The 8,539-nt window shown below is 59.3% G+C and overlaps 1 protein-coding gene across 2 annotated transcripts in view; it reads left to right on the top strand.

Moving 5' to 3' along the window:
* The first annotated feature begins 4,869 nt into the window (after positions 1 to 4,869).
* YPEL1 (yippee like 1) overlaps positions 4,870 to 8,539 on the top strand; it is a 12,888-nt gene continuing 9,218 nt past the window's right edge. The window contains exon 1 of one of the 2 annotated variants that reach the window (XM_043901127.1): positions 4,870 to 5,070. The gene's annotated coding sequence lies outside the window, so the exon portion shown is untranslated. Of the gene's footprint in view, positions 5,071 to 6,990; positions 7,131 to 8,539 lie in introns of those variants that run through there. The other variant, XM_043901128.1, reaches the window with a different exon arrangement.

Here is an 8,539-nt window from a genome sequence, read left to right as displayed (position 1 = left end):
CCTGCAGGCCAGGCGGCTTCAGCAGTAGGTTCATGTGAGGAGGCCTGGAGGCTGGGAGTGCGAAGCCAAGGTGTCAGCTGGCTCGGGTCCTCCTGAGGCCGCTCCTTGGCTTGTGGGTGGTCATCGTCTTCTGTGACCCTGTGTATCACCTCTGTGTCTCCATGTCCTCCTCGTGAAGGACGTCGGTCAGACTGCGTGAGAGCCAACCCCCTAAAGTCCCCTTTTAATCTACTCTCTGCTAAAGACCCCCTCTCCACACACCCACATTTGGACAGAGCTCAGCCTGTGAACACCCACCTGACCGAGCCCTTGCTTACACTGTGACCACTTCCAGGAGTGGCCACCTGAGGGTCATCATCCTGCAGACCCCAAGCCCGCAGTTAGCGTCAGAAATTCCGTCCCGAGGCCCAGCTGGTTCTGAGCTCCCGGGGACGGAAGCAGGAAGTTCGGAGAGCCGGGGGTCAGCTGCTGCAGGGACCCTGGCTTTCGGTCAGAGCGAGGCAGAATGCTCCTGGCGGCTTCCAGAGGCGGCTGATCTGGGGGAGGTCCTCAAAGCATCTGTCTGCAGAGAACAGAATAGAGGAGGCACAGCCTGAGCCCGAGGCCACGGGGCCGGGGCCTGACGGAGGCGCGCGAGGGGAGCCCTGGGCCCGGGCGGCGCTGGGACAGAGGCAGCTTCTGTTGAGGTGGGGGAGGCGGCAGTTTGATGGAGGGTCTGCGGAGCTGGAGGTCTCGTGGACTTCCCGGGGGGTACAAGTGGACGGGAGCCTGGACTGCTTGGCTGGGGGGGCCGGAAGTCGTCTCAGCCTCAGGAGGGTGGGGGAGCCAGGGACACCAGGCCGGGGGGCGGGGGCGGGGGGGAGGCTGGAGCCTGGGCCCGAGTGAGAATGTGTTCAGGAAGGTGACCGTCCATTCAGACAAGGCTGAGCCCCGAGCCAGGTCTGGCGAGGGGAGCAGGGGGCTGGGAACCTCGGAGTAGGAGAAGCCGCCCGCTCTGCAGGGTTCCGGGGACGCGTACCAATAGTAGTGGGGGGGATAACCGTGGGCCCACCCAGCGACGAGGCCATGACGAGGCAGCAGACAAGACGTGTGCACAGGCGGGCACACATGGACGGGCGGGGGGCGGACAGAGAGTGGGCTGAGAGCGGGACGGGACAGGGGCGAGGAGGGGCGCCGTCCGAGAAGGGGGCCTGGACGGGCACAGGCGGCGGGGCGGCAGGGCCAGGGCCCCAGGCGACCGCACCGCCTGGAGCCCAGCGGCCCAGCCACCCACGGAGCAGCGTGAGGAGGGGGCTGAGGGCGGGCAGGTGCGGGGCCCCCGGGGGCGGCGACAGCGGCCGCGGTGGGGCAGGGCGGGCTGCCCGCCGTCCAGGGTGGGAGGGTGGGCACCAGGCAGGGAGCGGCCCGCGGGCCGTGGCAGATGGCAGGCTCGGGAAACCACGCGGTCACGTGGGCGCTGTGGTTAAGAGAAATAAGGATGGAAAGTATCAGGGCCTTGCAGAGTGCCGACTGCATCCTGAGAGCCATCCTGGGCGTATGGGCACTGGACCACCGTGGAGAATGTGTTTTGCACAATTTTTTTTACTGTAGTCAAGTACAGTAATGTAACATTTGCCGTTTTAACCATCCTTAAGTGTTGTAATTCTGCGGTGTTAAGTGAATTCACAGTCTTGTGCAACTATCCCCTCGGTTTTTCATCCCCAGCAGAAACTCTGTACCCATAAAGTGTAAATTGTAGTGTGGTCCTAGGTAAAAACATGTGAAAGGCGCTGGGTCAGTGGCCAGCAAGGGGGTCCATGTCCACAGCTGCACAGAGGATAAGGCCCTTGCAGGAGAAGGGCCCGCGAGCTGACATGCCAGGGCGCCGTGGATCGGCCGTGATTCATGCACACACAGCTCTCACTTCGATTCTAAGGAAAGGTGTGTCTCAAGTAGGAAGCCAGGAAGTAAAATGCAGAGACAAACAGTGGATCTGGTGCTAAATTTTTCAAAGAATGAAAAGGTCTGAAGAAATGGTGCAGAACTAATCGAGGGACCCAACCACCCCTCATAGTTGGATATTTGTTAAGTTTAATATTGAGGAGCCAGTAAAAATATCTATTTAAAAAAAAAAAAACCTGCAATGGGAAAAAACAAACAACTACAATGACCTAAAAGAAAAAGGATACAAAATTATATTAACTTTGGCTCACATCAAAATAAGGTTTTTTTGTGTTTTTTTTTTCAACAGAGGACTGGCTGAGAAGAGGACTGGCAATAGTGAAAACACCCATAGCCTAATATTTCAGACACAGAACCTTGAAAATTCACAAGAAACTCCTTCCATTGGAAGGAGACCTGAAACATCTACTAGCTCATGAAAAGAGGCGAGAACCGTTTTCAGGACACTTTGCACTGGGGTCTGTGGAGGCAGGGACAGGGCACGGGGCCGGGTGAATGTGCTCCACCACCGGTGGGAGCCTTGTGGATACATCTCGGCAAGGGAACAGACCAGGGGCGCCACCAGCTACTGCCAGGCATGCTATGCGGCTGTTCAGTCACTCGGCGTCCAGCTCTTTGCGACCCTATGGACTGCAGCACACCAGGCCTCCCTGTCCTCCTCTCTCTCCTGGAGTTTACTCACGCGCATGTCCATCAAGCTGTGATGCATCCAACCATCTCATCCTCTGCTGTCCCCTTCTCCCACTGTCAATCTTTGCCAGCATCAGGGTCTTTTCCAAGGAGTTGGCTCTTCCCATCAGGAAGCCCTGCTCCCTGCTTCCTGCCACAGAGCCCAGTCAGTGCAAAGTGTCCTGAAGATGGTTCTTGAATGTTTTCATGAGCTAGTAAGCTTTTCAGGTCTCCTTCCATTTCCAAAGGGGTTTCTTGTGAATTTTCAAGATTCCTTTGATCAGGCTCTTCACAAAGTATTGGAGCTTCAGCTTTAGCATCAGTCCTTCCAATGAATATTCAGGGTGGATTTCCTTTAAGATTGACTGGTTTGATCTCTTTGCTGTCCAAGGGGCTCTCAAGAGTCTTCTCCAACATAACTTGAAAGCATCAATTCTTCGGCGCTTAGCCCTCTTTAAGGTCCAACTCTCACATCCATACATGACTACTGGAAAGACCAGAGCTTTGACTATATGGGTCTTTGTCAGCAAAGTAATATCTGTGCTTTTTAATATGCTGTTTAGGTTTGTCATAGTTTTTCTTCCAAAAAGCAAGCGTCCTTTAATTTCATGACTGCAGCTATCATCTGTAGCCATTTGGGAGCCCAAGAAAATAGTCTCTCACTGTTTCCACTGTTTCCCCATCTGTTTGCCATGAAGTGATGGGACCAGATGCCATGATCTTTGTTTTTTTAATGTTGAGTTTTAAGTCAGCTTTTTCACTCTCCTTTTTCACCTTCATCAAGAGGCTTTTTAGTTCCTCTTCACTTTCTGCCATAAGGATGGTGTCATCTGTATATCTGAGGTTATTGATATTTCTCCCAGCAATCCTGATTCCAGCTTGTGCTTCATCCAGCCCGGCATTTCACATGATGTACTCTGCATATAAGTTAAAAAGGCAGGGTGACAATATACAGCCTTGACTTACCCCTTTCCAGATTTGGAACCAGTCTGTTGTTCCATGTCTGGTTCTAACTGTTGCTTCTTGACCTGCATACGTTTCTCAGGAGGCAGGTCAGATGGTCTGGTAATTCCCATCTCTGTAAGAATTTTCCAGTTGTGATCCACACAGTCAAAGGCTTTGGCATAGTCAATAAAGCAGAAGTAGATGTTTTTCTGGAACTCTCTTACTTTTTCGATGATCCAGTGGATGTTGGCAATTTGATCTCTGGCTCCTCTGCCTCTTCTAAATCCAGCTTAAACATCTGGAAGTTCTCGTCTCACCTACTGTTGAAGCCTGGCTTGGAGAATTTTGAGCATTACTTAACTAGCATGTGAGATGAGTGCAATTGTGCGGCAGTCTGAACATTCTTTGGCATTGCCTTTCTTTGGAATTGGAATGAAAACTGACCTTTTCCAGTCCTGTGGCCACTGCTGAGTTTTCCAAATTTGCTAGCATATTGAGTGCAACACTTTCACAGCACCATCTTTTAGGATTTGAAATAGCTCAGCTGGAATTCCATCACCTCCACCAGCTTTGTTCATAGTGATGCTTCCTAAGGCCCAGTTGACTTCACAATACTTTGTATAGAAAGGGATTCTGTGCTGTGACCTCAACCATGCGGGTGGTGCTGATAGGGAGAAGGGCCCTGGGATCCACACAGTAACCTCTGGGGAAGCCTGGAGGACGGAGCGCGGCCGCGGGTCGGCGGCGGGCTGTGCGGGACTTCCCGTCGGGTCACGTCTACATCGAGGCGCTCAAGTCAGCAGTTCCCGGGATGCCTGGAGTGGGGCAGGGAGGCGACGCTGAGGACCCACCGCGGGACGAGGTCTTCGAGTGGGTCCGACCAAGTCGCCCGGCTCGCGCCCTCTCCGCCGGCCCCCGGCGCTATGAGCCGGCGTGCCCTGGGCCAACCTGCGCGTGCATCCCGGGAAGAACGGGAGGACGCAGGGCGCCCAGCGCCGGCCTCCGACCGTCGGAGACGCTTGCGGGCCCAGCTTCCAGTCCCGGTGAACCCGCGCCTGCGCGCCGCGCTCCGCCTGGAGCCGGCCCCGCCCCGCCCCGCCTTCGGCGGGCCCGTCCCCGCGCTCCTCGGCCCTCACTGGCAGGCTCCGAGGCCGCTTTGGCTGGGCCGGCCAATGGGCGTGCGGCGCGCGCCGCAGCACGTGCGCCCCGCCCTGCCCGGCCGACGGGCAGCGGGCGGTGCTCCGGGCCGGGCGCGGGGCGGGTCCGGGGCGGGGGCGCGCGCTGATTGGAGGGCGCCGCTCTCCGAGGCCGTTAACGGCGGCGCGGCGGAGCAGCGGCTCCAAAACAAAGGGCAGGCGGCCCGCGGGCGGCGGCGGGAATGCCTCGCGCGCGGCCGGGGCGCCAACGGCCGCAGCGCGTCCCGGGCCGCGCCGGGGCCGCCGGAGAGCCGCGCCCGCGCTGAGCGAGGCCGGGCCGATGGGCGCTGCGGGCCGGGGCGCGGAGCGGTGGGCGGCCGTGAGTAGGGCGGGCCCGGGGGACGAGCGGCGTCGGCCGCGGGCGGGGGCCGCTGGGCTCGGCGCGGCCCGGGACTTGGGGCGGGCGCGCCGCCTCCGACCCCGCCCCGCCGCGGAGAAGGTGCGGGCGCAGCCGCCCGCCCTTGGGGTAACAGGCTTCTCCCCCGAAGGCAGGGTCGCGGCTGAGGCGGGGGGCGGCGGGGACAAAAGAGGCCCCCGCGTTTGCACCGAAGGGCTCTCGTGCAGGGCGAGGCCGAAACGAATCGCGCCCGTGCGGCGCCCGCCGGGCGTCGGGGCGCACTGCCCAAGCCCCGACCCCCGGGCGGCCCGAGTCCCGGTCTGGCCCGTCTGGGTGGGACTGGGCCCGGTTCCGTGGTAGGTGGACCGCGGTATCCCCACCCCCGGCTTTTTCTGAGCCGCTGCGTGCCTTCTTTCTGTGGAAGCGTACACACACCTCAACCTGTTGTTCTGCGCCAAGAATGTTCTTTCCCCCTCCGGGGATGGCTCTCAGAAGCGGCTCCTCCGCTCTTCGGGTCCCCGCGGCCTCTCTCTGCTCCCCGGAGGTGGACACGCCGGCCGAGCCCCGCCCCGGGCAGTAGCTGGCCCGTTCCCAGTGTTGAGCGTTGCGACCCTGCCCGGGCCTCTGGTCTGACGCAGGCCAGCTCGGGCCTCCCGCTTGTATCTTAGGAGCCAGGTGTCTTCTCCGTGCCGGGAGCCTTAGGCCCAGGGGCAGCCCCGACTTAGCAGGGCTGTAACAAGGTAGCACCTGGGCACTGAGTGATCTTGATTACCCATATGTTTGAGTCTTCCTGAGTTGAAATCAGCTTCTTATTTTGGAACAACTTTATGTTTACACAAGAGTTGCAAAGGTAGTCCAATCCGTCCCAACCTGCGCTCTACCCGCTGTGCCCACGCTATCACCCAGCGTGGCCATGGTGAGATTGCCAAAATTAAAAACCGATAAAAGTACCTGCCTTTATAAAGCTCTTTATGTCGAGAGCCTTTGATCCCTTCCTGCCTTCCTCAGGGCCCACCAGGATCCTCGGGGGTGGGGCGAGGTGGGTACAGACAAGGACCTGCCACAGAGTGTCTTTTCCTCCCGGAAAACTGAGGAGTGGAACATAGTTTCAAATATGAAGAAGCAGTGGAAGTCCTCTTCCTCATCTCTGACACTTTACTCCAGAGTTGTTTGGTTTTAAATTTTTAGAAAGTGGTTCGATCGGCTGATCAGCAAAACCTGCAGGAGTGGGGAGAGAGGCGAGGACGGAGGAAGCCCTGGACGCCAGGTCCCCGGAGGCTGAGGCTCCAGGGAGCACAGTGGGGAGGGTGTGGTCCAGCTGGCTGCTGGGCGACACTGGCTCTGCTGAAGGCCTGTCGCTGGCCATGGAGTCAGGCCACGTCCACTCCCAGGAGGGCTCAGGCCCAGGGGTCCCTGTGAGCGCTGTTAGGCGTGGACACAGCCCGTGGCCGCCGCACAGGGTACCGAGTCCTGGAGCGATTCTCGGGGCGCCTGGGCCCATTTTACAGGCCGGTCACCAGTTTGGCTTGAGGCCCCCCAGCCGCCCCTCCTCTGGCTTGGCTCAGTCTTGGTCCGACCGAGTCCCCGCCCCGCCCCGCCCCTCAGCTGCACACCCTCTGCTGAGCACCAGCCCTGTTCAGACTCCTCTCTCTGTCTCTGGTTTTTCCTATCCCTTCCTCGATAAAAGAGGTGCTTGATGTTTTACCCAGCATGAGGTTCGTAAATTGGCCAAGGGTCCCAGCGTCCTTCCTGCCTCTTGGAACTGAAGAGGCCAGCCCTGCCTATGTCTTCCCTTCTGAGCTGAAAGTGGGCGACCTCTGCTAGGAGGCACCGGAGGACACTTAGTTACTAGGGGGAGAAATTAAAACAGTGTATCAGAGGCTCTTAGAAAAGAAAGGCTCCCTGCCAGCACTGCTCAGCAGGCAGGCAGGCGGGGCTGGCAGGCAGTACTCAGGAGGACTCAGGAACCCCTGGCAGGCCAGAGGGGCCGGAGCCCACGCCCTCCCGGGAGTCAGCTGCTCGCTTCGGGTTCTGCTGCTCAGGTTTGTCTTCGGAATGGTGAAGCACCATATGGACATGGGCCTGATTCATGTTCTCAAAATAAATATCCATGCTTATTTTAGGAGGAAAACTTCGGGAATCCAGAATGTTGTTTTTGCTCTAAAAACCTACCCCACACTAGCATCTTGGGGGGATGGTGGCTGCTCCCCAAACCCAGGGACACGGCGGCCACAGCAGTGAGGCCGGAGGTGCGTTTGCCCTTCAGGTGCTAAGATGGGTCCTGACCTGTCAGCAGGTCTCCTGGAGGAGCACTCTGTACTGGTGGCCGGAGAACTTGGCCTCGGGGACGTCCAGCCCGAAAGGCCGGTTAAATCACAACACGCTTCTCTGTGACCAAGATCCAGGCCAGGCCCCTGCTCCGCTGGGCCCCCCGGGGGCAGTGCGGGGGAGGGCAGGACGCACACCGGCCTTTGAAGGGTGACCATGGGCGCCGAGGATGGACCGGGCCCGGCGCTCCGGGGGAAGGGGCCTCCGGGGGCCTGGCAGTATGTGGGAGGCCATCTACACCCGGAGAAACTCAAAGAAACAGAAAAGCCTTGGCAGGCTGTCACTGTTTTCTTGGCTGTACGGCGTGCAGGGTCTTCGCTCCCCCTCCAGGGACGGAACCCTCGCCCCTGCAGTGGAGGCACCTAGTCCTAACCCCTGGGACACCAGGGGAATCCCCAAGATGCCATTTAAACGGCCCTGCCCCGTTAGAGGTCACTCGGAGTTAGAAACGAGGGGTGTCCCCGTTCTAAGAGTGAAAAGTGAAAGCCGCTCAGTGGTGTCCGACTCTGTGCGCCCCCATAGACTGCGGCCCACCAGGCCCCTCTGTCCTTGGGGTTCTCCAGGCAGGAAGACGCGTGGGCTGCTGCACAGTCGCCTGTTTCAAGGCGGGGCTTGGTGAAGGCCGTCCGGCGGTCTCTGCCCAGACCACCGGGAGTCGCGCTTCTGCCTCGGAAGGGGCCCAGGGCTCTGAAGTTGAGCTACCAGGGCTAAAAGAGAAGGTCCCACATTTAAGGCTCCTTTAAATACAGAGAAGACTCAGGTTAAGACACGGAGACGGATTTGGGGCCTGCAGGCAGGGAGCGCTTTCCTTCCTGCTTGAGGCTGGGGTGCCCCCCCCAGCGGGCCCCCCACCCCCAGGACACACCGCCTGGTGTGGCTCGCGGCTTCCCGGGCGCCGTGAGCTGAGAGAGTCCGAGAGAGCAGGAGGCGTGGAGAGCCCGGGCCCGAGCGGGGGGCCGGTGGGGGTTCTCCCCCTCCTGGACCACCCCCGCCCAAACCCTTCCGGCCCTGTTAGTTCTTTTCAAACCGACCGAGTCCTGGTCCGAAAGGTATAAATGCTTGCCAGTCCAGTCACTGCTTCCTTTTGAGACCCGGCTAGGGGCCCTGAGAGGGTCAAGGAAAG

The sequence above is a fragment of the Cervus elaphus genome, chromosome 5 (assembly GCF_910594005.1).
Source record: "Cervus elaphus chromosome 5, mCerEla1.1, whole genome shotgun sequence".
In the NCBI taxonomy this organism is placed as follows: domain Eukaryota; kingdom Metazoa; phylum Chordata; class Mammalia; order Artiodactyla; family Cervidae; genus Cervus; species Cervus elaphus.
The sequence above is the reverse complement of the archived record's forward strand: the minus strand, read 5'-3'. Positions and strand labels throughout refer to the sequence as shown.